This window comes from Girardinichthys multiradiatus, chromosome 22 (assembly GCF_021462225.1).
Source record: "Girardinichthys multiradiatus isolate DD_20200921_A chromosome 22, DD_fGirMul_XY1, whole genome shotgun sequence".
Classification (NCBI taxonomy): domain Eukaryota; kingdom Metazoa; phylum Chordata; class Actinopteri; order Cyprinodontiformes; family Goodeidae; genus Girardinichthys; species Girardinichthys multiradiatus.
The window spans coordinates 359,043-387,019 of NC_061814.1; the positions used below are offsets into that span (position 1 = coordinate 359,043).

Genomic DNA, 27,977 nt, shown 5'->3' on the forward strand with positions numbered 1-27,977 from the left:
AAATGCACACAACATTATGGGTGACATACCAGAGTTCAAAAGAGGACAAATTGTTGGTGCACGTCTTGCTGGCGCATCTGTGACCAAGACAGCAAGTCTTTGTGATGTATGAAGAGCCACGGTATCCAGGGTAATGTCAGCATACCACCAAGAAGGACGAACCACATCCAACAGGATTAACTGTGGACGCAAGAGGAAGCTGTCTGAAAGGGATGTTCGGGTGTTAACCCGGATTGTATCCAAAAAACATAAAACCACGGCTGCCAAAATCATGGCAGAATTAAATGTGCACCTCAACTCTCCTGTTTCCACCAGAACTGTCCGTCGGGAGCTCCACAGGGTCAATATACACGGCCGGGCTGCTATAGCCAAACCTTTGGTCACTCATGCCAATGCCAAACGTTGGTTTCAATGGTGCAAGGAGCGCAAATCTTGGGCTGTGGACAATGTGAAACATGTATTGTTCTCTGATGAGTCCACCTTTACTGTTTTCCCCACATCCGGGAGAGTTACGGTGTGGAGAAGCCCCAAGGAAGCGTACCACCCAGACTGTTGCATGCCCAGAGTGAAGCATGGGGGTGGCTCAGTGATGGTTTGGGCTGCCATATCATGGCATTCCCTTGGCCCAATACTTGTGCTAGATGGGCGCGTCACTGCCAAGGACTACCGAACCATTCTTGAGGACCATGTGCATCCAATGGTTCAAACATTGTATCCTGAAGGCGGTGCCGTGTATCAGGATGACAATGCACCAATACACACAGCAAGACTGGTGAAAGATTGGTTTGATGAACATGAAAGTGAAGTTGAACATCTCCCATGGCCTGCACAGTCACCAGATCTAAATATTATTGAGCCACTTTGGGGTGTTTTGGAGGAGCGAGTCAGGAAACGTTTTCCTCCACCAGTATCACGTAGTGACCTGGCCACTATCCTGCAAGAAGAATGGCTTAAAATCCCTCTGACCACTGTGCAGGACTTGTACAGGTCCTTCTCAAAAAATTAGCATATTGTGATAAAGTTCATTATTTTCTATAATGTAATGATGACAATTTAATATTCATATATTTTAGATTCATTGCACATTAACTGAAATATTTCAGGTCCTTTATTGTCTTAATACGGATGATTTTGGCATACAGCTCATGAAAACCCAAAATTACTGTCTCACAAAATTAGCATATTTCATCCGACCAATAAAAGAAAAGTGTTTTTAATACAAAAAACGTCAATCTTCAAATAATCATGTACAGTTATGCACTCAATACTTGGTCGGGAATCCTTTTGCAGAAATGACTGCTTCAATGCAGCGTGGCATGGAGGCAATCAGCCTGTGGCACTGCTGAGGTCTTATGGAGGCCCAGGATGCTTCGATAGCGGCCTTTAGCTCATCCGAAGTGTTGGGTCTTGAGTCTCTCAATGTTCTCTTCACAATATCCCACAGATTCTCTATGGGGTTCAGGTCAGGAGAGTTGGCAGGCCAATTGAGCACAGTGATACCATGGTCAGTAAACCATTTACCAGTGGTTTTGGCACTGTGAGCAGGTGCCAGGTCGTGCTGAAAAATGAAATCTTCATCTCCATAAAGCTTTTCAGCCGATGGAAGCATGAAGTGCTCCAAAATCTCCTGATAGCTAGCTGCATTGACCCTGCCCTTGATAAAACACAGTGGACCAACACCAGCAGCTGACACGGCACCCCAGACCATCACTGACTGTGGGTACTTGACACTGGACTTCTGGCATTTTGGCATTTCCTTCTCCCCAGTCTTCCTCCAGACTCTGGCACCTTGATTTCCGAATGACATGCAGAATTTGCTTTCATCCGAAAAAAGTACTTTGGACGACTGAGCAACAGTCCAGTGCTGCTTCTCTGTAGCCCAGGTCTGGGGAATGCGGCACCTGTAGCCCATTTCCTGCACACGCCTGTGCACGGTGGCTCTGGATGTTTCTACTCCAGACTCAGTCCACTGCTTCCGCAGGTCCCCCAAGGTCTGGAATCGGCCCTTCTCCACAATCTTCCTCAGGGTCCAGTCACCTCTTCTCGTTGTGCAGCGTTTTCTGCCACACTTTTTCCTTCCCACAGACTTCCCACTGAGGTGCCTTGATACAGCACTCTGGGAACAGCCTATTTGTTCAGAAATGTCTTTCTGTGTCTTACCCTCTTGCTTGAGGGTGTCAATAGTGTCCTTCTGGACAGCAGTCAGGTCGGCAGTCTTACCCATGATTGGGGTTTTGAGTGATGAACCAGGCTGGGAGTTTTAAAGGCCTCAGGAATCTTTTGCAGGTGTTTAGAGTTAACTCATTGATTCAGATGATTAGGTTCATAGCTCATTTAGAGACCCTTTTAATGATATGCTAATTTTGTGAGATAGGAATTTTGGGTTTTCATGAGCTGTATGCCAAAATCATCCGTATTAAGACAATAAAAGACCTGAAATATTTCAGTTAGTGTGCAATGAATCTAAAATATATGAATGTTAAATTTTCATCATGACATTATGGAAAATAATGAACTTTATCACAATATGCAAATTTTTTGAGAAGGACCTGTATATGTCATTCCCCAGATGAATTGACGCTGCATTGGCCGCAAAAGGAGGCCCTACACCATACTAATAAATTATTGTGGTCTAAAACCAGGTGTTTCAGTTTCATTGTCCAACCCCTGTATATATATAGATATATATATATATCTATATATATACATCATGTTTTAAAACTAAGATAATAGTGATAGATAATTGAGATTTAAATAATGAAATTTACACTGGTTGTATTTCTATCTATAATAGCTTTGTGATAATATTCATAGATATTTGTAATTTTCCTAAAATATGCTCATACTTGCCCCAAGCTCTGCTTGAATTGGCTTCATAACCTCCTAGGTCCAATGGCTAAAGCTCTCCCAGAGGGAAGCCAGGCACTTGTTTAAGGGAGGAGCTTGAAGATGGATTAACCAGTGTCATCCTCGCCATCAGGACCAATGAGAAGCCAGGCAGGAAATAGATGACTCTCATTTGTTCTCATTATTTTCCCCACAGCCATAATGCTCAGACAAACACACACAAGCCGCTAGCTGTCATCACCACGGAACATTCCCATTAGTTATGCTGGGAGGCCGTCTGTGTATGTGTGAGTTAATAAGAGGCTGCAAAGCTCCATGGTGGCTTCACAGTATCCCTGCAATTTTCAGACAATGACAAAGAGCATATAAACATTTTCTAATAACAGGGATATTAGCAAAAAGGACATAGACTATTATCATCATATCATATAATCAGCATTTTATCTACAGAGTGGGTTTTAGGCACAGTGATAGTACTCCAGGCATCGTGTGTTTTACCGGTGTTAGGGTTTTAATGTGACAGATAATAACACAGCTTTGAATCATATTATCGTACAACCCATCAATCAAAATTAATTGAAGTGACAATTTCTCAACCTACTATTGACCGATTCTAATATAACATTAAAAAACACATGGAGTTTCCTGTATTATTCTTATTATCAATCAGTCATGAGGAGATGTCATCCAAAACCCCTGAGAAAATCAATCTGAGCTAATAATGGAATTGTATTCCTATTATTAATTTGCCTAAAATATACAGTATAAGGACAAAAACGTCAAGTATGATTTAGTTCAATTTGACATGTAAACCACTTTTAAAACAGTGTGATATAACATTGCTAGCACTGTTTCCTTGCAGCAAGAAGGTCCCAGATTCAGATCCCAGCTGTAGTTTATATGTTCTTCCCATGTAGGCATGGGTTCTCTCTGGGCAATCTAGCTTGCTGCTGAAGTCCAAAAACATTCATTGTTGATCAGTTGGTCTCTTTAAATTGCTCTCAAATATGAGTGTGTGTGTGTGTGTGTGTGTGTGTGTGTGCATGGTTGTAAATTCTGTGTCTCTGTGTATCCTTGTGATGGACTGGCGACATAGGGTGTATAACCTTAACCCTGCCACGGTTGTTTGTGTTTTGGTTTTTTCCTTTCTAAACAGTTTTGGGTTAATTATTGCCGATTAGGTCTTGCCATATAAAGTTGTCATTGTCAGTAATGTTTTGCCATAAAGTTTAATTCCTTTGTGTTTAATTTCTTACTTATTTCTTGTGTTCTTTCCTCTGTCCCTTTTGGTTTGTTCTCTTATGTCAGGGTCACCCCAAAAACACAGCTTGAGACTGACTCCACACTCTGATTAGATTTCTTTAAAACATATGGGATCTGACTAGAGGGTCTGTCGGCGAACCACAAGATTCGCGAAATCAAGTATTCACTTGAGTGAATAATGATAATGACCATCTAAATAACATTTAACACTAATTCCCAAAACTTGTGCTATCTTCATTCATGCTTTTTTTCTTCCGGCTGTTGTCTTTGTAAGAAGGGTGTCAGGTTTATTTTGGTCGGATTATCGGAGGCGCTGCCACGGAGAATCGCAAGCATTCTGCATGGCCCCATTCAATTCGATGTTTTTTTAAAGGTAGATAAAAGCATATTCCGGACTGTAGCCTAATTGGGTGATGAACTCTGCACAAAATGCTCTTAGATAAAGAGCAACTGTGATGTCTTCCCTGAAGTTGTTGTGAAAGTGTTATGAAAAAAAATATAAAACAAAACATATAAAAAATATATGTGAAAATATCCTCTACACCCCTTCATGTCAAGCAGGTGGGTCACCCAAAATATTTTGGTTTACAACAATGCTTGCAATGCTTCATTGTTGTAGTTTAAGCCTGACACTTTCATGCCAAAGAGTGCTGTGGTTCTTTTTGTCTTTATTGTTTTTCCACATGCAAATTTGTAATATACAAATTGCATGTTTAAATGGTAACCGTGTCACGGTCTCCAGCTGAAGGAGAATGGTCAAAATGGGCGTCTTCCTATATAGCGTCCTGTGACGTCAGACTTGGGGCGCCTCGTCATATCAGTCGCAATGTCCGACGGGATCTGTAGGCACAGACTGTCATGGATACAAAATGGCCGAAAACGCCAGGAGGCCTGGTGACGTCCAGCAACGTGCAAATGGTCCAATATTAAGCAAACAAGTGGTCCAACAACTTCTCAGTACCTATGCTTTCTGGCTGATGTTTTGGTCACTTGATGTTTTGGTGGTGCTTTCACACTCGTGGTAGCATGAGACGGACTCTACAACCCACACAAGTGGCTCAGGTAGTGCAGCTCATCCAGGATGGCACATCAATGCAAGCTGTAGTAAGAAGGTTTGCTGTGTCTGTCAGCGTAGTGTCCAGAGCCTGGAGGCGCTACCAGGAGACAGGCCAGTACACCAGGAGACGTGGAGGAGGCCGTAGGAGGGCAACAACCCAGCAGCAGGACCGCTACCTCCATCTTTGTGCAAGGAGGAACAGGAGGTGCACTGCCAGAGCCCCGCAAAATGACCTCCAGCAGGCCACAAATGTGCATGTGTCTGCACAAACGGTTAGAAACCGACTCCATGAGGATGGTATGAGGGCCCGACGTCCACAAATGGGGGTTGTGCTCACAGCCCAACACCGTGCAGGAAGCTTGGCGTTTGCCAGAGAACACCAGGATTGGCAAATTTGCCACTGGCACCTTGTGGTCTTCACAGATGAAAGCAGGTTCACACTGAGCACATGTGACAGACGTGACAGAGTCTGGAGACACCGTGGAGAGAGATCTGCTGCCTGCAACATCCTTCAGCATGACTGGTTTGGCAGTGGGTCAGTAATGGTGTGGGATGGCATTTCTTTGGAGGGCTGCAAAGCCCTCCATGTACTCGCCAGAGGTAGCCTGACTGCCATTAGGTACCGAGATGAGATCCTCAGACCCCTTGTGAGACCATATGCTGGTGCGGTTGGCCCTGGGTTCCTCCTAATGCAGGACAATGCTAGACCTCATGTGGCTGGAGTGTGTCAGCAGTTCCTGCAAGATGAAGACATTGAAGCTATGGACTGGCCCGCCCATTCCCCAGACCTGAATCTGATTGAGCACATCTGGAACATCATGTCTCGCTCCATCCACCAACGTCACGTTGCACCACAGACTGTCCAGGAGTTGACGGATGCTTTAGTCCAGGTCTTGGAGGAGATCCCTCAGGAGACCATCCGCCATCTCATCAGGAGCATGCCCAGGCGTTGTAGGGAGGTCATACAGGCACATGGAGGCCACACACAATACTGAGCCTCATTTTGACTTGTTTTAAGGACATTACATCAAAGTTGGATCAGCCTGTAGTGTGTTTTTCCACTTTAATTTTGTGTGCGACTGTAAATCCAGGCCTCCATTGGTTAATAAATTTGATTTCCATTGATGATTTTTGTGTGATTTTGTTGTCAGCACATTCAACTTTGTACAGAACAAAGTATTCAATGAGAATATTTCATTTATTCAGATCTAGGATGTGTTATTTGAGTGTTCCCTTTATTTTTTTGAGCAGTGTATAAATAATTTATATATTTGAAAAGCAAAACATGCAGAACCAGGCTCAGTGTGAGGGTCCAGCTGCCATGAATGACAGGTGGTTTGAGAGAAGAGACTAAATGGACATCCTTCAATCAAACGAGGTGTGAAAATGTTGACAGGTGGGCGGAACTTCCGGTGGCGGGACGTCCGGTGGCGTAACGAGATATCGTCATTAACCGGATGTTGTCATCACGAGGTGACGGATCCTAAAATGTATTCTACAGCTAAAGGTCTTTGTTTGGAATCATGAAAGACTCCATTTGGTAAAATGGATGATAGTTTTAGTTACCTTACGCTTTTCTTTTTTCATCTTAGAGCAATAGTTATTGAGGATTTCAAGAAAACAGTCATCCTGTAACTGCTGCCTCGTCCTTCTGATTCAAAGTCTTCTTCTCATCCAACATGGGAGGCGGAGGTTGTATCCTGTAGGTGTGGTCTATGTTAAACATCACAAGAAACTGAAAAATAAAAAAAAAGTTAAAAAGTTCTCAGACATGTCACTGTTTATTGTGGATTGTCTCAGACAAAGTCTTCACACCGACTGTAGTCAAAGTAATTAAAACGACCGTGCTCCTTCCTGGCCCAGAGTGTCGAGCATTGTCTCAGACAATCCACAAGAATCAGCTGCATATGTCGTCATTAGGGGGGCGAATCTAGAATCAATGAATTAAAAACAGAGGGGCATGCTTCAGTGTTTGTTTTAAATACTAGCAGAAAACGCTGCAATTTACTTGCAACATTCGCTAGAAAAGAACACTCATTGAACAATGTTTAGAATTAAGAGAGTTTTTCATCAAACCGGGGAGAAAAGCAAGGCATGCCTAGATGATGAACAACCATCTACATCACCTATTTCCTTGTCTGAGATACCTATCGGAATTCCTATCGTAACATACTCTGCAGATGATGATCCAACTTCACCAACAACAATGGATGAAAAACAGGACTCAGTTCTGCTAAGACGTATGTCTCTTCTGTGTGAAACCCCAGTAACCGTCTACAGGCATACGTGCCGTGAAATGGATGCCCCGAAGAAATCAACATATTACCTATGCAAGGTACAAAGGCCTCCGTTCGACACTCTGCAGGAAGAGTGGTCTTTGGAACCATATGGACTGAGAGGTAGCTGGGGATATATTTTCATGTACGAAATAGGAGAGCTCTGCCTGTATCAATTGGATCAAGACGAGGTATTTAATGGATCATTGGCTCTGTGTACTCTCACCCACAACGACTGGGCTGTGTTACGGCTGGCAATCCCACGCCTGAATGATAACCCTGAATCAGTCTCAGTGTACGTGAGGGAGGATGAAGATGAACCCTCTCCTCGACCAGCAAAAAGAATGAGAATGTGTCCTCATCCTTCCGATGTTAAGACCCATCTTTTTTCTTTGACATTTGGCAAAATCTGAGATGTTTTTACTTGTTTTATTGTGTCTGTACATTAATATATATTTTATATTCAATCTTTTTCCATTTTGCATTGTTTTTATGATTGTGTACAGCACTATGGTCCTGTTGGTGTATGAAGTGCTTTATAAAAAAAGTTGGTATGGTATGGTATCAAAAACCACAGCAAATGGTCAATGGTCTTTTCAGGCAAGCCAACGCAAGAACAACCAGACGATCCCCTCAGATCTGTTTGTGTTGGAGGCATTCAATCAGAACTGCGGTGTATTCAAGACTGTGCTGGCTCTACCATATGATGCTTGGGTTGAGAAGATGAATGAAATTGGACAGCGTCTTTCCAACCTTTTCCGAAACTCACACTGCTGGATGGATGTTATGTCAGTGAAAAAAATGCTGACGTTCCCTGTTGTGGATCTAAAGTCCACCCTCTTTTGAGGACCCACCCCCCTTTTTGAGGACCCCCCCTCTTCCTATGCTATATATCAAGGTTTAACTGCGAGCTCACAGACTCTTCTTCACAACGGAGGGCAGCAAACCTTGAGAATGTATGGTGTATGGGAAAACACCATACAGGGACCTCTACAACCAGCAAGAAGAGACCCTCTTCTCTCCTGAGCATGATGAAAGCTTCAACACCATATCATCCACCTTCTTCAGACCTCTACTCACCAGCCACCTCATCGTCGCAGCTCTTTGAGTCCCTATTCAGTCCAGGGACACCGACAGGATACAACCTCAGATCGTATCATCCGCTTTCTCCCGACCTCTATTCACCGCTATGCGTGGCTGAGTCTGTACACACAGATATCCAACCTGAAGACAAGAGGGTGATCGTGGAGGACGAGGCAACCATCAGCTACTCACCCTCCCCACCAACTCCAGACCCGATACCTGCCCCTCAGCCTTCACCGGAGGAGGAGGAGAGTAATCAGGGTGATGAAATTGCAGCTGGATCTCAACCGCTCTCATCAATACGGTGAAAACAGTGATACTTCATTTATTCAACATAACCTGTTTGAACTATGTCAAAGAAACCTGTTACGGGTGCATAACGAACCACCCGAGTCAACGAAAGCATCAATGCCTGGAGATATTGGAGGAGGAGTATTACCAAATCAACTTTCAACGTATCGTGCAACGACTCATAAACCCCAATCTCCTTCCTGCTATTCGGAAACTTCTGACACTTCGACGCATACAAGCAGATGACTTCAGAGTGAAAACGATTGCAGAGACGGTTTTATATGAACTGAAATCGGTACAAGGCTTCCATAGTGCAATCACTGATATGTACGATAAGATGAGCGGTAATGACTGTCTCAAGCAGCTTAACTCTGTCTCAGAGTGCTACGATCCGATCTCAGATGATTGATGACTTGTTTTGTCTTTTCTGTATTCTCTCTCGGCTTTCTACTGGTATACATATATATAACAGTTTTGTTTTTTAAAGATTGCAGTGTTTGAATTGATCTTTATTATCTGAATGTGTTTTTTTTTTCTGTTTCTCTATTAAATACGGGTACAAAATAAAAAAAGAAGTATAAATATACCCTCAGGTGTTTTGTTTTATTCATTATTTAACAAGTAGTCGTCAGAGTGAGCATAAAACTGGGATGTCTGAAAGAAGGATCATGAAAAATGTATATTACAACCCATCAAACCCGGGAAGTTTAGGGAGTTTAGAAAGGTTGAGGAGGGTTATACAAGATGAAACGGGGAAGAAGGTAGCGGTTGAAAAAGTTAAAGATTTTTTATCGGGAGAAGATACCTATACTCTACATAAACCTGCAAGAATAAAGTTCCCGAGAAACAGAGTTTTTGTCACCAGACCATTGAGACAGTTCCAAGCCGATCTCTGTGACATGCAAGCTCTGGCCAAGGAAAATGACGGTTACAATTATTTATTAACAGTCATTGATATATTTTCAAAGAGGTCATATGTACGTGTTTTGAAGAGGAAAACTGCTGCAGAGGTGCTAAAGGCTTTTGAATCAGTTTTTAAAGAAAGTCAGGTCCCAAAAAAAACTTCAGACTGATGCAGGTAAAGAATTTTTTAACAAGAAATTTAAGCTTCTAATGGAGAAACACGGTATTGAACATTTTGCCACAATGAGTGAAGCAAAAGCCTCTGTGGTTGAGTAACCGCATGTTAAAAACAAGGATGTGGAGATATTTTACTGCTAACAACACCCGGCGGTACATTGACGTCCTGCAAAATTTAACTAGAAGCTACAACCATACCTACCACACCAGCATTAAGATGAGCCCAATGGAAGTGACCTCAGAAAATGCCTTTCAAGTGTTTCAGAATCTGCACGATGTTACCTCCAACAGATATTGCAGGGCCTCAGTGACAATGTTTAAACAGGGGGATCTTGTCAGAATATCCAAGGTACGTGGAGTGTTTGACAAAAAATACAAACAGAGTTTTACAGATGAAGTGTTTACAGTGTATGAGCGGATACCCCGATCTCCTCCTGTATACAAACTCAAAGATTTGGATGGAGAACCTATTGAGGGTTCTTTTTACGCTGAGGAACTTCAAAAAGTAAAAATATTTAATGACAAGATGTATCAAGTGGAGAAAATATTAAATCAACGCACCGTCAAGGGTGTCAAACAGGTTTTTGTACGCTGGAAAAATTGGCCTGAGAAATTCAACAGTTGGATCAAGTTTGATGAACTACAAAACGTATAAAATAAAGGATCAGAAGTGGCTACTATAACAGCGTTATTCAACTCGAGACAGAGATGGAACTGCTTTTCAAAAAAATGAACTCGGGTATCCGCATTAAATTCAGCAAAGTTCAAAAGAGATTTGCATTTCAAGCAAGCGGTCCGTATGAAATACGCTTCTTCAACACTAGCTTATATGATGGGCGTGAAACCAGGGGAATGGATTCATGTATCTGAACCAAAACTGGCTCCTTTTCCGGCAGATATAAAGGCTGGTTTCTATCACCTATACTGTTACAGCAACGTGGTCAGCCCGCAAATAGTAGGCGACACTTTTGCACCTGTACTGCGGACCGTCAAAGTACAAGGCAACTTCAGTGATATGGTTACTCTGACGTTTAACCCTGCCCACTACCTTCCAGTTTCCAGAAGAGATATTGAAAATATTCATATAGAAATTAAATCGGACCAAATGTTCCTGTAAATTCCGTCTATGGAAAGACCATCGTAAGACTACACTTCAAACCGGTGATATCACAACGTAGCCTGAGATAAATTTTATTTGTATAAACAGAGATATATATAACCTCTAAGACTGATTGATTATCCTTCATATTACGCTGGTCATTCAACACTGCATCAAGCAGGCAAGAGAGAACATGGCACATCTAAGTCTGAGGCGTGATCCAAATCGCTTTATAAATTACTATGTAAGTCAATCAGGCCGTAATCTGTCAGGGTTTTATGGGGCCCCTCGTATCCCCTCTGGTTAAAAAAAGATTTGCTATTGCAAAACCCCATCTTAAAACGGCTGCATCAAATATCGCTTCGGATGTCATCGGTAGAGCCGTGAGTAAAATGAGTGGTTCTACACACACCGAAGGTCAAGAAGGTTCAGGAATTATGGTTTTATCCAAAAGACCCAGAACAAGACCCCCTGGTGATCGTTTAAGGACAGTTAAAAAACAACGACAAACGCGAAAAAGGAGATCAGTTGGAGCTGACAAACGAAGAGGAAGGAAGTCATCCGCAAGTTTTGATATATTTAAATAATGGCTCTTTTACATAACAAATCATCAGAGTGCACACTGGCAGAGTTGGACTTATTTTCTGCCCCGATGACGCAGCTATCGATCGAAGATAAAATTTACACCGAGATCCAGCCTTTATCAGCAATCACTGATGGAGGCCCGATCAAGTTTTTCATTCCGGGAGACGGAGAAAAGTATCTAGATCTCAACGATACGCTGTTGCATCTCAGAGGGAAAATTACTAACGAGGATGGAACAAACCTGCCAGATGATGCACCTGTAGGGCTCATCAACTACCTGTTAAACACCATCTTCAGTCAGTGTGACGTCACTCTTGGAGATCGAATGATTTCACAATCCAGCGCTACACATCCATATAGAGCCATGATTGAGACATTGTTAAACTTTTCTGAGGATTCTTTAAAAACCCAGTTTAGCTCTGGTCTTTTTTATAAAGACACTGCAGGGGCTCTGAACTCTATTGTTACAACTAACGGCCCTAACCAAGGTCTTAACAGCAGAGCAGGCTTTACGGAAAATTCCAGGGAGGTACATCTCCTAGGCCCCCTGCATGCAGACATATTTTTCTGCGAGAGACTTCTTTTAAACTCTGTTGACCTTAAAATTAAACTTACAAGAGCCAACGATGCCTTTTGTCTCATGGCAGCAAGAGACTCCACTTACAAACTCAGGATATTAGGAGCATCTCTTTTCATCAAAAAAGTTACTGTCTCTCCAGCTGTACGACTGGGGCACGCTTCAGCTTTAATGAAAGCAAATGTTCTCTATCCACTTTCATGTGTGAATGTAAAAACATATTACATCCCTGAAAATTCAAGGGTATGCAACCAAGAGAATCTTTTCTTAGGCGTCTTTCCCAAGTATGTGGTGATTGCGTTACTGGATCATGACGCTTTTACAGGAACACGCGATCTCAATCCGTTTGACTTTAATCATTTTGATATGGAATATTTAGCTTTGTGTAAGGACGGCAGACGAATTCCAGCTAAGGCCTTCCAGCCCAATTTTAACCAAGGTCATTCAGTGAGAGAATATTACAACTTGTTTACGGCTACAGGACGACATCTAAGAGATCTTCCGCTGAGTATAACACGTCAGGAATTTAATCAAGGATACTCTCTATTCACATTTAATCTTAACCCGGGCGAGGACACAGATGCTCTATCTCCAGTTTCCAATGGGAATTTAAGATTGGAAATGCGCTTCAGAAACCTGTTGCCTCATACCACCACGCTGATCATCTTCGCTTGTTATGACTCTATTTCAGAGATTGATTCAAAGAGGCGTGTGCTGGTGGATTATTATTAATCTAATCAGACATGAATAATCATGAAATTGAGGATCTACTGTATCAACTGCTGGGAGATTTGTTTTACGGTGTGTGGCCGTGCGACCAGCTACCGCTGCTTGCTGACACATTCACAGGGCCCGCATACTTTATTGTGAACATACATCCTTCACACATGCCTGGAGAACACTGGTTAGCTCTGACTCTGGAAGAGAATGGTCAATCCAGCTTTTTTGACTCTTATGGGTTCCCTCCGAATTTTTATTTCTACCCGTCAAGCATCGTAACATTTATAAAAGACAGATCATCAAAAATATTGTATCAGAATAACCAGCTTCAAAACACTCTGTCCAAAGTGTGCGGTCACCATTGCATTTATTACCTGTCATAGAGCATGCGGTCTATCACTGCAGCAAGTGTTGTCTAAATACACCGGAGATGTGTTTAAGAATGATTTAATGGTATCTAACTTTGTAAAAAAATACCAGAAATGTGTAATTAATCAAAGTTCTACACTTTTCACTCACAGTGCATGCTCCTTGGAGATGTTTCAGGATTGTTATGGAATTTAAACCTGCAGGGTCCTATTATCATACACGAGAAAGGCGTTCTAAATCTTGGATCAAAATCAATTACCTGTAAATCCATGGAATGTAAAAATTTTTTTTTATTTTTTTAAATCTTTCTTCTTCTTCTTCTTATGCTCTAATAACCAAAAGGCAGAGTTGTCCCGTCAGAAAAAAGGCATCTCTTGTCATACACCAACCGAAACCTTTTAACAAATGCAGCATTTCTTAAGAGGAATCTCTTTTCATCCCTCCTGATTGTGTGCTGAGGAATTTCAATGACACCCTCAGTTGACCTCTGTAAGTAGCCCTGGACCAGCCCTTTGATGCTGTCCAAATTGACCCTCTCGCTGCATTCATGCATCTGAGTGATACCTTTAGCACGTATCACTAGCTTTTTCTAGTTTCTGGTATGATATGCATAGCTCTTGGGTCATGTTGATGCAAACTCCAAAATGCTGTCTCCCCCTAGCTTGTCTGTAAGATCACCCAGATAATTCCCCAGTTCTAAGGGAGCTTCACCACTTTTTCTCACATAAATCAAACTGTCCTGCAATTGCTCCATGCTGCTGAGAAGTTTTAAACGTGCATAAGCGGTGGTGAATGCAGCAATAAACCCATTGTTTACCTTGCTTGGAGGAGAGATGACACGTTTGCTGTGGTTCCGCTGCACTACACACATTTCAGGGTTGAAGAAATGGAAGTAGTTAACCCTGTATTTATTCGAGAACATGAGGCTGAAAAACACATCAGGGTTAGTGATGACTGTGGTCTGAGACAGATCACTTCGCTGCGCAAGCTTTCCCCAAAAGCTGTTTAAGCACAGTTTTGCTACCTGTCTTTTGGCAGGGTTCACCTCGATTTTGCCTGCGTCTAATTGGATACCCTGGTGAAGTTTGTAGTCTGCTACATACTTAGACCTGCTCTCCTCATCCACCGCTTCAGAAGGGTAGCTTGAAGCCTCCTGCTTACCCTTTAAAAAGCAGTGAATGTAACCTTTAAAGATTGTGTCACTGGTCTTCTCAAAATGCCTTCAGTGATTTTGGCGAGGCGATAACCACACTGCAACGCTTTACAAAACTCTACACTCACCCACACACCTGTCAGAGCTCTGTCCTCATTATTATGCCTGGAGGGACCTGACTGGTTATTTATTTCAGCACATGTGCGGCAGAGAGTAATCACAAGTTTACCTTGGGATGTTCTGTAATATGGAGGACCGATCCTGACAAAATTAAAAATAAAAGCAGAAATATATATATTTTGTTTTTCCTTTTCCTTACACATGCCTTTGTTCTTTTGACATTTCCTCGCCTCTCTTTTTCTTTTACCGTATGCATTTCTGCTTCATTATGCAAATGAGGAGGTCTGCCTTCTTCTCTCCAGCTCCTCTCCTATTGGTCAATATACAGGAAGGAGGAGGATCCATGTGCAGGCCGAGGGTGTGTCCCAATTCAGGGGCTGGATCCTTCCAAGTGCGTACTTGTGGGCTAATTACGTCAAAGCGCGGCGCGTAAGGTCTGTCAGATGTGTCCTTCTTTTGACCGATTTGAAGGATGACTTGTGAGTATCCTTCATGGTCCATCTTTTCCCATGATTCATTGCGGGTAGAAGCGTTTTGGTCAAACAGGGACAGCCATGGCGGACCACAGCAGCAAAAGCTGTGAGTAAACTGTGAAAAATTACACTTTCTGTGACACAAATGAACTTTTACAATGTTTTTAGTGCGGGAATATAACTATGTAGACGTGAAAAATCTGCTTGATTTATCAAGACATCGCTTAATTTCAAACGTGCTCCGACGTGTTCGGAGTTTTCCGCTCCCACCGTAGTAACTGCCGGCTTGCCTCGCCAGCCCTACCGGCGGTGGGGCGAGCTAGACCCGGTAGAGATCTGACCGGACTATCGGCACTGAGCTCCTGCTGCCAGTCATCACAGTGAACGTTAAACTCAAGTGATTTCTAACAGTATATGTTATTATTATTTTAATGTATTGTGTCATTTGTTCATGTAAGTCGATTTGACATTACAGGTGAAAAGTATATTTATAATCCAGCTAGCATTATAATTCGTGATTCCAGGTACAGCTGAAGAGAAATATGCAAGCAAATCTCAGTAAAGAAGTGAAAAGTTTGAAAGAGCTTCTTTTAGGCATTTGCATAGAAATATTTTAATATGTTCTGCAATTTAAGACAAATGTAAAATTAAAAAAAAGACTTGTTTTACACTAAGATGGTTTTTTTTGTTGATTTTGTTATTTAGGGACAGAGGAGCAGATGGGACAGTTTATTAAACTCAGGGGTGAGAACCACCACCTTTTTACTGGAGCTAAAAACTCAGCCACCGTGGCTTGGAGGTACAATAACTACATTCTTTGCAATCAGTTTCTGTCCAGTTTCAATAACTTCTATCTTTCTAACTTTCATAAATATCCATCCAGTGATTAACATACTTCTTTTGGTTTTCCCTCTTTCTTTTTGCTTGTTTAGGACAATTCTGGAGAAGATGGTCCAACAGGGGAAGGTCACCCCCTTGCAGGCCAAAGAAAAAGTGGGACAATATGAAAAAGAAATATAAAGTTTGTTCAGAAGTTCTCATGTCACACACAAATAAAAAATATTTCTAAAAGTCTTGTTGGTTTCTCTGTTTAGTCAACTCTTTTTTTTTATTCCCTCTAACTTTAGGATTGTAAGTATCCAGGGTCAGGAGAGGGAGTCAGTGAAAAGCCCACTGCTGCTACTTGGCCCTGGTTTGTCCTTATGGATGAGATGTTGGGACAGAGGTCTTCCACAACACCTCCTGTCCTAATTGTCTCCATCCCTGAGGACACTCCAGGGCCAAGCGGAGCGGTGGTCAACCAGATGGAGAAGGAAGACAGTGAGCCAGCAGGAAGGGGTCAGAAAAGAAAGAGGGACAGAGATGATGGAGTTGATCAGGGAGGACATGAGGGCACAGAGAATGGACAGACTGTTTTCCATCTTAGAAAGAATGGTACTGAAATAAGGTGCTATATAAGAAATAATATTAAGTTTTGTTCAGATAGTTTCTTAAAGTTTTAAGCCATATGCATTTCTGCTTCATTATGCAAATGAGGAGGTCTGCCTTCTTCTCTCCAGCTCCTCTCCTATTGGTCAATATACAGGAAGGAGGAGGATCCATGTGCAGGCCGAGGGTGTGTCCCAATTCAGGGGCTGGATCCTTCCAAGTGCGTAGTTGTGGGCTGATTACATCAAAGCGCGGCGCGTAAGGTCTGTCAGATGCTGCCGACAAATGTGTTCTTCTTTTGCCCGATTTGAAGGATGACTTGTGAGTATCCTTCGCGGTCCATCTTTTCCCATGATTCATTGCGGGTCAAAGCGTTTTGGTCAAACAGGGGCAGCCATGGCGGACCACACTGGCAAAAGCTGTGAGTAAACTGTGAAAAATTACACTTTCTGTGACACAAATGAACTTTTACAATGTTTTAGTGCGGGAATATAACTATGTAGACGTGAAAAATCTGCTTGATTCATCAAGACATCGCTTAATTTCAAACGTGCTCCGACGTGTTCGGAGTTTTCCGCTCCCACCGTAGTAACTGCTCCCACCTTCTAACTTTAGGATTGTAAGTATCCAGGGTCAGGAGAGGGAGTCAGTGAAAAGCCCACTGCTGCTACTTGGCCCTGGTTTGTCCTTATGGATGAGATGGTGGGACAGAGGTCTTCCACAACACCTCCTGTCCTAATTGCCTCCATCCCTGAGGACACTCCAGGGCCAAGCGGAGCGGTGGACAACCAGATGAAGGAAGACAGAGAGCCATCAGGAAGGAGTCAGAAAAGAAAGAGGGACAGATATGATGGAGTTGATCAGGGAGGACATGAGGCTACAGAGAATGGACAGACTGTTTTCCATCTTAGAAAGAATGGTACTGAAATAAGGTGCTATATAAGAAATAATATTAAGTTTTGTTCAGATAGTTTCTTAAAGTTTTAAGTTGTTCTAATAAATTTCAATATTGTTTTTGTCACCAATGTATTTTATTTCCATTTGATCCAAAAATACATCAACTTCATTTAAATTTCTAAACAGTTTATTTTGAAAATTACAAATAACATTTTAAACAGAATGTGGAAAAAAACGTTCAAACAGATCAAGATTACAAGACAAAAGGCATAAAATAAAACTATGTATAAATATTTACAATGGAGGCAGCAGGATCAACCTGAGTGACCAGTTCCTGGAAAAACCTCTTCAACAGAACAAAGAGGCTGATGTCTTTCTGAACAGAAAGTCTCTGGAGATGTGGCTAAATCTCTCACAAGGTCAGAGACTTGGATGGATGCTGCAACTGAGACCTGTGGTTAGTCTTTCTGGATGGTGAGCGAAGCATCACACAGGTGGTCTGCAGATGTTTGTGATGCCTCTTTCCACGTCATCAAGTTTAAAGGACTGGCTGGACCACATCAGTAATCAGGAATGTAATCAGGAATATGCAGAAAAGAAGATGGTGCTCACAAAATATGACAATTAGTTATACCCCTCAAACATTAATCACATCTATAATATTATACTCGCCTGCATACAGTAGTCATGTTCTGGTGGTGTATATATATATATATATATACACTGCTGAAAATAAATAAAGGGAACACTTAAACAACACAATATAACTCCAAATAAATCAAACCTCTGTGAAATCAAACTGTCCACTTAGGAAGAAACACTGATTGACAATCAATTTCACATCTTGTTGTTCAAATGGAAAAGACAACAGGATGAAATCTTTGGCGATTAGCAAGACACTCAATAAAGGAGTGGTTCTGCAGGTGGGGACCACAGACCACTTCTCAGTACCGATGCTTTCTGACTGATGTTTTGGTCACTTTTGAATGTTGGTGGTGCTTTCACACTCGTGGTAGCATGAGACGGACTCTACAACCCACACAAGTGGCTCAGGTAGTGCAGCTCATCCAGGATGGCACATCAATGCGAGCTGTGGCAAGAAGGTTTGCTGTGTCTGTCAGCGTAGTGTCCAGAGCCTGGAGGCGCTACCAGGAGACAGGCCGGTACACCAGGAGATGTGGAGGAGGCCGTAGGAGGGCAACAACCCAGCAGCAGGACCGCTACTTCCACCTTTGTGCAAGGAGGAACAGGAGGAGCACTGCCAGAGCTCTGAAGTAACTTTCTGGATAAATATTATTTAGCACCAGAATCAAACACACACCTTTAAAAATACCATTGATAAAAGGGTTAAAATACATAAGCGCGGATGTTATGATCAATCTTCTGTGTTTAAAATCACCCTTCAAGTAAAGTTTGATTTAACTTAAAAACACACAAACACAGAACACAAACAGGGCATGTGTGCTGCAGATAGCCTGCTAGCACTAAGATAGTTGAGTTTCAAACAAACAAAACCAAACTTCATAGAATGAAAACGTTCAGATCATTTCATCCAAACTGTTAATCTGCCCAGACCTAACCTCTGACCATGGTGAGGAAATGTTGTCCAAGGGGCAAAGTTTGAAGAAACGTCCACAGTCAACAAGCGGTTACCTCGGTATCTTCGCGGGGCATTGAAGGTGCATTCGCTCTGTGAACAAAAGGGTTAGCTCCGGAGCTGTAGCTGGGCAGCCTGTCCGCTGACCACATGGGTTAACATGATGATGCGGTCTCTGATGTTTTCCTTCCAGACTGGGAGACCGCGTCTTTGCAGGGGCTTCTCTGGAACACCGTTTGCTTCTGCAGGGCTCGGAGAGAAAGCCAAGCAATGCTCATACCTTAATTTTCCTTCTTTATGAATAAAATCAACGGGTACACAAACAGTGCTTCACTCATACTTAACCTGTGCATATGATCGCGTTATCTTATGACACTCTTGGATCCAGTTTGAAGAGTTTATGTCTTTTTGCCAGCAAAAGACATTAGCGCGCTTTGTACCCCTCCTATCCCGATGAACACCGGTGTGGAAGAGGGCGGATGTAACAACAGCTGTGCTTTTATTTGGGTAGTGGCGTCACAGGAGGTCTGCAGTTATCCCGTTTCCTGGCTGTGCTGGAAGAAGGTTAATGCACTTTATTTTGAAAAGTTCCAGAAGAGTTCGTACCGGAGTTTAAAGTTGAAATTCATGGCTGGGTACCAACATTGATGAAATCCTTTAAAAGTCAACTATTGGAGAGATGTTGTATGCTCCAGTATGTTGATGACATACTCATTGTTCAAGCTGATGCAAACAATCTTCAGTCAGTCATTTTCTACTGCTTATTCCATAGTGGGTCATGGGGGAGCTGGTGCCTATCTCCAGCAGTCTATGGGCAAGATACACCCTGGACAGGTTGCCAGTCCATTGCAGGGCAACACACAAACAACCACACACACACTCATTCCCCTAAGGGCAATTTAGAGTGACCAATTAACCTAATAGGCATGTCTTTGGACTGTGGGAGGAAGCTATAGTACCCAGTGAGAACCCACAGACTCCATGCAGAAAGACCCCTGGTCAGGAATTGAACCCAGGACCTTCTTGCTGCAAGGCAACAGTGCTACCAACTGCACCACCGTGCAGCCCTGTAAACAATCTTACAATGAAAAATGTTTAAAGGTCTTTAAAGATTAACTCCAATGTTGCAGACCCAGAGTGGTATTTCTAGGAAACGTTATCACAGCAAAAAGTGTGGTAATAATAGAAAACCACAAAGTATTTCAAGTCATCCCAAACCCATGACAGTACAAGAAATAAAGTCTTTCCTGGGCATGGCAAATTACTAAAAACTATTTACCTGACTACACTGATATTGTGCCCCCTCAGGAAGTTAAGTTACAGAAGCAGGACATAGTCACATAGAAAATTTACAATGGACTACAGAAGCAGAAGCATTCATATCTGTAAAACTGTTGTTAAATCAAGCATCTGAATTAGCCTCACCAGACTTAAGAGAAATGTTCCAATTAGATGTTAAAGAAAAATAGTCCCAGGGGCACTAGGGAGAAGAGTATGTTACTATTGTACCATCTAGAACCTGTAGAAAAGGGCACCCAACCTGCACAAAAGCATTAAGGTCAAGATGTAGATGGGCATACCAATTATGCTGTGGCTAGTTACATCTGCAGTAATAAATTTACCCTTAGTAAACGAAGAACTTATAAACTGCAAGAAATCCTGCTACAACCTAATGTTCATTACACCAGCACAGACACTAAAATGGCACCAATAGCTAGTGACACTCAACATGAATGTGAGGCTTTAGTCAGAGAAGAAATTAAATGTTTTCCTAAATGTCCAAACTGAACCCATAAATATGCGAAGGATATTTTCACTGATGGCCACAGTCATGCCATCCCAGGAGGAAGATAATAGCATCGTATGATGTGGAGCATAGGAAACCTAGCCCCATAGTAAAAAATGTCTAGGAAACTCTAGAGGCTGTCATAATACCACCTCCAGCGTCTGCACAATTGGCTGAAATAACTGCTATTAACAGAGCTTGTGAACTACACGAGGGAGAAAAAATAATATTTACACAGACTCAGCTTATGCTGTAAAAGCAGTGCATGTTGATCTAAAATATTGGGGTAGAACAGATTTCCTAACAACCACTGGCAAACCTGTTAAACACATGTCCCAAATGGTAAAATTAAAAGATGCTCTCACTAAACCTGTATACTTCAATGTTCTGGACATCAAGCAAATCTTTTCTCTTGCTCTCGGTGGAAGACACGCGTTTTCTCTCCCTCCCTTCCTGCTGATCCTTGCTTCTGCTTTTTGTCTGTATTTTTCTCAGAGCCTCGCATTGCATATCCTCCAAACTTTTAAATTATTTTCCTGGTTATGCTTTAGCTTCATTCTTTTTCTAGTTTGTTTATTAGAGTCTCTGTTTTTGCCGCAGCCACGTTTTGTTCTGCCTTTCAATTAAGTTTATTCGGTTCACCTGTCCAAGTTAATCTGTCTCCTTGCTCCACCTGTACCATGCTCCATTTATACACACCTGTTCAGTTAATCAGCGCGGAAACATCTTTCACTCTCATGCTCATGTCTAGCTCTCATGTCTTGTTCTAAAACCAAGTCTTGTTTTTTTTTGATCATGCCATGCCTGTCTTGCCTGCCCGTTTGTTTTGTTCCTGCCTCCTGCTGAGTGTGAGGTTTTGTTGTTAAACCTTTTTTTTTCTCACCATCACGCTGCCTGCTCGTCTGCATTCTGGGGTCCAATTCCAAGTAAACCGTGACAGAACCGTGACACATACCAGTAAAACTCTTAAGGTAGTTGGAAATTCACAACTGCCTGAACCACAACATTTATTGTTTTTCTAAATCTGGCGCCCCAATGTGGCCTTGGCAACTTCTGCTAACTGGCTATCGACAAAATATTTCCTGGATGTTATATGAAAACGACGCTCTTCCCCAGCACTCCCCTACCAGCTGTGTGCTGATAGGACTATGCGGCCGATTAATAAAACGTCCACCTCTCTTCTCAAGGACCATGGCGCTTCTATCAGTGTTGATAATCTAATTCTTGCAAACACACTCAGACTTATATATTTTCGTACCCTCAAGATTCCACCGTACCCTTGCTAAATCTTTACTTATGTGTGTGTTGTTTACCCCTGCTGAGGTTTTTTGTAGTATTTCAGACTCGATTCTGCTCAGAATCGAGTCTGAAATATGATTTTTTTTTCCTCCTCTTACTTTATCTAAATGTGTGATTTTATTACTTTTCATAGATTTTCATATTTCTCAGAAGGATTACCAGCAAAAGCCAATTATTATTAATAATTTGGACTTTAGCTGCTCTTACACCAATGACCCAGCTTTCTTAGTTAGACTACAATGGACTGTTATTACTTAGTTCAACTTCCGTACCAGTAAAAGCAATATATCATTAGCACCTGAAAATGTGGATTAAAGCTGTTTTGTATCAGTGTCTCAGCTTCACTAGTTAGAATTCAGTGGAATGATGAGACTATCAATATTATCATCTTTTTTTAGCATAAGATGCTTTATTATCAAGAGTGGCTTGGAACCAATTTCTACCAGTAAACTTGGAAGGATTATTAATTATTATTACTCCCAAGGATTATGAGTGTCATTTGATTTGTTTTTCTTCCTCATGTACAGCGCTTTGAATGTCTTGTTACTGAAAAGCGCTATATAAATAAACTTACCTTACCTTACCTTATCAAACAGGTACAGGAAAAATAGCTTTGGAGAACAATGCTGCTGATAAGGCTACAAAAAAGGTAGCAGGGTATCAATGTAAAGAAACTAATGCATACCAAATAATGCAAAAAGTAATGGGTTCCCCCCCTGAGGACAGGCAACAGGACAAAGCAAATTCTGAACTTATGGATATGCAGGCAGCAGCCACACCCCATCAAAAGCAAACTTGGATAGAAAAAGGGGATACAAAATGCAATGTGGAATGATGAGGTCACATGACAGTAGAGTTGTGGCCTCACCGAATCTTTTGATATTAATATGTGAAGATGCCCATAAAAGAGGTCATCAGTTGTCGAGGTAGGAAACTTTTACTGGCCGTCCCGTCCGTTAACTCTCACATTACTCCTCACCTCTCATCGACTCTTTTTATTTGGCACCCCAAAGGACAATCCTCAGTCAGAGATCAGTTGTAGTTTCCACAAGTTTATTAAAACCAATCTGAATTCAAAGAGGGAGACATCACACTTACACTGCTACCTGGAAACCTCTGTGTGTTGTCTGACTAGGGCTGCACTTCACTCCGTCATATACCCCACGTTGTTGTGCAGCACCTTTTTCCAGTTACATACACAATCATTCTATCTGTGGATGTCTCCCCAGCAACAACATCAAATAAACAGAGATACAATACTTCATTTAATTAAGAATTGTTTCCCACACGACTTCAAGACGTTTCGGGGTGGAATCATTATCAGAGTTCTGGTTAGCACTGAGAGGAGTACCATGCCTCCCCAACACTACCGGCTTCTCATGATAAAAGAGACCTCAGTCTACTTTCCTCTCACAGAGAGGATGAACATCGATGCAATGAAAATAATAATAAAAGTAGTAGTTGTAGCAGTGAAAATGTGCCTGTGACGCCACATAGTTTTATCAGTGACAGTGTTACTGGTACTTTAGATAGTTTTGAAACTGGTGTGGACTATTGGTCCACTGACTCAGAAGAGGAAGAAAATGATGATACTGAGGTGACCTGAGACGGTGGGTCTCAGAGCACAAATTGACACACAGAGCGGTTTATTGCTCATATTAAGAAAGCAAGGGCACATATTGCCCGTGGATTGCCGGACACTCCTTGCTACACCACAATTTAACATCACATAGACTAAATGTGGTGGGCAGTACATGTACTATAGGCCACAAAGGGGAATCTGTCATTATTTAGGTCAGATAAAGAGCAATGATATGCACCTTAGTGTAAACATTGATGGTGTCCCACTTTTCAAGAGTAGTGGTGTCCAATTCTGGCCAATACTGGTGAAGTGTGGCCACTGGGATATATTTATTGTTGCTATGTTTAGTGGACGAAGTTGTTGGGTCACCCGTCATTTTGGTCAGGTAAACGACTGCTCTACATGGCTCAGCATGCGTCGCAGCAACGGACGTCGCAGCTCAACAGGCGTCACAGCTCTGACGTCATCAGAGCTTATAAAAAGCCAGGGAAACAAACGTTTAACTGCTTTCTAGCCATAGTGTCTGTCACGTGACTACATTCAGAGGCACCTAGTGAGAAATAGAAGTTCGCGGGCGGGTTTACTTTTTCTCCACACTGGCCATTCCCGGAAAAGCTTGAAAGCTGGAAATCTGTCTGATACAAGAAGATCAGAAGATCCATATCCCGGCCATATCAGACGTGACCCAGGCGCAGGTGAAACCCAGAGAGGTTTTGTTTCCAAGGAGACAAGTTTCCTCCTTGTTTTTCAGTAGACTGCAACGGTTCATCATATTTTCCCCATTTTGGACAGAAGAGAAGTTGACCCTTTTGAGCTGACCAAAGGCACGTGACACTCATTTAGAGATCTGGTCAGTGTGAGGTGTTGTTAAGGTGAATTAGGATCACCATTAGTTAATCCAAGGTATTAACTTGTTGCATGAAATATTGGTTGAGGTGTTTTATGCTGAACTGTTTTGATTTGCTGTCTGAATACTGTTGAACTGCGTTTTTCATCCTGCTGATTGCGAATCAGCCAGGAGTTAAAGTTGAACTTTTAGAAGTTCTCCATTCAAAGCAGACTACAGTCTGCAGTCTGGACCTCGTGGCCTGGCCACTTCATTGTTTGTTCCATCATTTTATTACCCTTGGGGTTTTTCCACTGAGCTCCTGCCTCAGAGTTTTACTACCCTTTGTTCGAGATTTGGGCTATTAGCTGTTAGTGGCTAAGGGGCCGGCAGCTAGATGCTCTATGTCTGGGGCATGGCCCTACCGTTTACCAGCTGACAGACCCTGTCGTGACACAGGAAAGCTTCACAGCATAGTGGTTCTGTTTGTCTTTCCAAGTTAATTCAAATTTTTGTGTTATTCTCATTTGCCCATAAACTGCTGGTTTGATCTCCATCTCTGCTCAGCACACATCCTCATTTTTGATTATTAATGTACCCCTTTGGAAAATAGTGTTTGGTTATTTAGGTGGAAGTTGTTGACCAGAATAGTTGGTTGTAAGAGGGACAATTGGTTTAATAAATTTTCACATTGATAAAGAGACAGCATTCTGTGTTTATTTTGTGTAAGTGTGATTATCTGTCAAAATAAGGTTAGTGTTGATAACGGTTGATAACACAGTGCTATTTGGTGCGGGTTTGGTTAATAAGTATCAATTATTAATGAACTAATTGTAATTATTAAATGCTGTAAGTCCAGTAGTCACACCACCAGAGTATATTTCTTATCTTTAGATTCATTAGAAATGATTTTTGGTTAGACTTTATGTCTTTTAAATTAAGATTTTAAATTATATTTTTTGATATAATCAATAATTATTATCCCTTACAAAGTAAACCAAATCCTCTCGAGGAGTATCTCAATTACTTTGTGGCCACGTACAAACATATCAGAGAGAATGGTATAATTTACAAAGGGCAGACTTACACTGTGAATATTAATGCTCTGATCTGTGAGGCGCCAGCAAGGGCATATCTAAAATGTATTAACATACTTCCTAAGAGAGCTGTAAAAGCTGTCTAATCAGAGTTTGTGTTGAGGGAAGACTATTTTTCAGTGAGCAGGAGTGCACTTCTCGAACAGATGACAATTTCTCCATGAGTGGAGAACAGGGACCACCAAACTGATGTAAGCCCCTTAAATGCTGTAGGAATTCCTTGTGTTAGCTCTTTTGCATTAGATTATATGCATATTGTCTGGTTGGGAATAGTTGCATCTTGTTGTTTTTCCTGACCTATGGCCCAAAAATCTGTCACTTATCTGTGAGGCAAAAGGATGCAATTTCCAAAAAATGGATTAGACTGAAAGGGAAGATGCCAAGCAAATTTTCACGGTAACCACGGGGTTTGCATGAAATGGACAGGTGGAAAGCCATTGAACTGCACCAGTTTTTGCTATACAAAGAACATGTGGTATTAAAAAGTGTGTTATCCCCTGAGAGATACAAACATTTCTTGTCCTTGACAGTAGCCATGTCGATAATGCTGGAGTCAGATAATAAGATTTGAAATGCCTACCTCCAATATGCTCAAGAATAAATGAAACACTGTCATGTGCTGCGCTGCAAATCAAGAAACACGTGAGAAATGGGAGAATCCCATGAACAAGTAACCAGGCGTTGTCAGAAATCAAATATAAAAATGCTGACGCTACCTTTGCTTGCGAAATCTTGCACCAGCATCACACTTCACCATTATTTAACTAACCATAACTAACTAACTAAAGGGATCTGTTCTGCAAGGTGGCCTGCCTCCCACAAGAAACTGGTGGTTCTGTCCTCATGCCCCTTCGCTATGGTCTGGAACATAAATAAAGGTTGGGGTTTTTTATTCTTTCAGTTAGATCCTAGCAGAACCCTTTCCCATTAATTTTATTTCTGCATCTTTCTAGGTGTGTCACACCACCTGCATATCCTTTCTTATTGCATACATAAACATTCCTTGGTCTTTCCATCTTAATACAATATACTTCTCCCAATGAAACCCTCATCCTCCTTTTGCACATATCCTAAACTCCTCAATCTCAACTAACTAGCTTTATTCCCGCAATTTAACTTGGGCTGACCTTCTAATGTAGTCATTAATGATCTTGTAACAGCTAATTAGAGTTGTCACAATCATTTCTGCCACCTACAACTAGTTTCCTCTTCTAACTTGTTAATTGGTGATTTGTTTAAAATGGTTTTTCATTTTTTGCTATTGCACATTTGCATATGATTGTCTATTTAAGCAGTTGTCATAAAGAAACATGTATATGCTGTCCTTTCCAGATCCAGGAAAGAAGGTGAACCGGAGGAGGAGGGTGAAGTTCCTGACAGTTTATTTTGAAAATTAAATGCATACTCAAGTCAAAATATGGTTGAAATGTTGTTTGTAAAGCTGAATTGTCTAAAATTTTAGCTAAGCCTCGTGAATGCGAGAACTACAACCTGACCAGTCAGGCAGAGTTCTATGTGGCGACTAGATCTAAAAGGAACACCGGAGGGTTTTGTAAGAAGTGGTATGTTTGTCACTCTCAAGTAATTCATGCATTTGTACTCTAGTAGCAGAAATAGGGCCTCAGATCTTAGACATAAATGTTTGTGAACTTTTGTTGCAGAATTAACATCTCTGGATGACGAAGAGAGCATCAGGGGTAATGGGTTTTCAACAATTTGATAAGTAATCAAATTCTTTATATGATCACTTTTTTGACAAATGCTTATTGTTACTTTAAATTACCTGTCAAGCTGACCAACTACCCTGCAGCACCAAAAAAGCTTCAATCCATTCACGACACCAACATATTACACAATGTTTGTACTTATGAGACATGGTGGTATGTTCTGTGTACACAACATGATAGTTACAGATTCATGTTTTCCATGTAATTTCACTGCACTCTACACAGGATCTCTATTCATGTGAAAATAAAATAACCTTGTGTCCTTGTTTCAGCCTTTGAAGATGAAACCAAGTCCTGTGGACTTAAAACTAGATGTCCAGTAAACGTTAGTAAAAGAAGTCGTCTGGCGTCACATTCCACACCTTCAGGGAACCAAAATGGGATGTGCAAAAATGACTTGGGAGGGATGTCGTTTCGACGTCTCTTTGCGCAGTGGGTTTAAGATCAAACATTGGTTAGGGGCAGCCTATCACCCTGCTTTGCAGGGCCTTCTGGAGAGGGCAAATAGTACCATTAAACAGCAGCTGGCTAAAGTTTGTGAACAAACAAAAATAAAATGGATAGATGCTCTGCCCTTGGTGATGCTCTTTATTTGGTCCTCACCAAATGAACAAATAGGTTTGACCCCACATGAACTACTGACAGGAAGGAGAATGCCCTGTCCATTCGCTGCTCGACTTAGTAGTTGCAAGCCTACTTTCGACTCGCAAAGAGAGGAGATGTCAGATTATATTCAACAGTTCCA

General features: G+C 41.7%; 1 long non-coding RNA gene across 2 annotated transcripts; it reads left to right on the forward strand.

Moving 5' to 3' along the window:
* Positions 1-16,794: 16,794 nt before the first annotated feature.
* On the forward strand, positions 16,795-27,802 carry LOC124859419. 2 transcript variants are annotated; one of them, XR_007036085.1, is made up of 5 exons: positions 16,795-16,842; positions 26,310-26,383; positions 26,838-26,869; positions 26,968-27,067; positions 27,167-27,802. It is a non-coding gene; the product is annotated as an uncharacterized LOC124859419 (long non-coding RNA). The 2 variants fall into 2 exon arrangements; XR_007036086.1 differs by having other exon boundaries at positions 16,813-16,842; positions 26,838-26,851.
* The last annotated feature ends 175 nt before the right edge of the window (positions 27,803-27,977 follow it).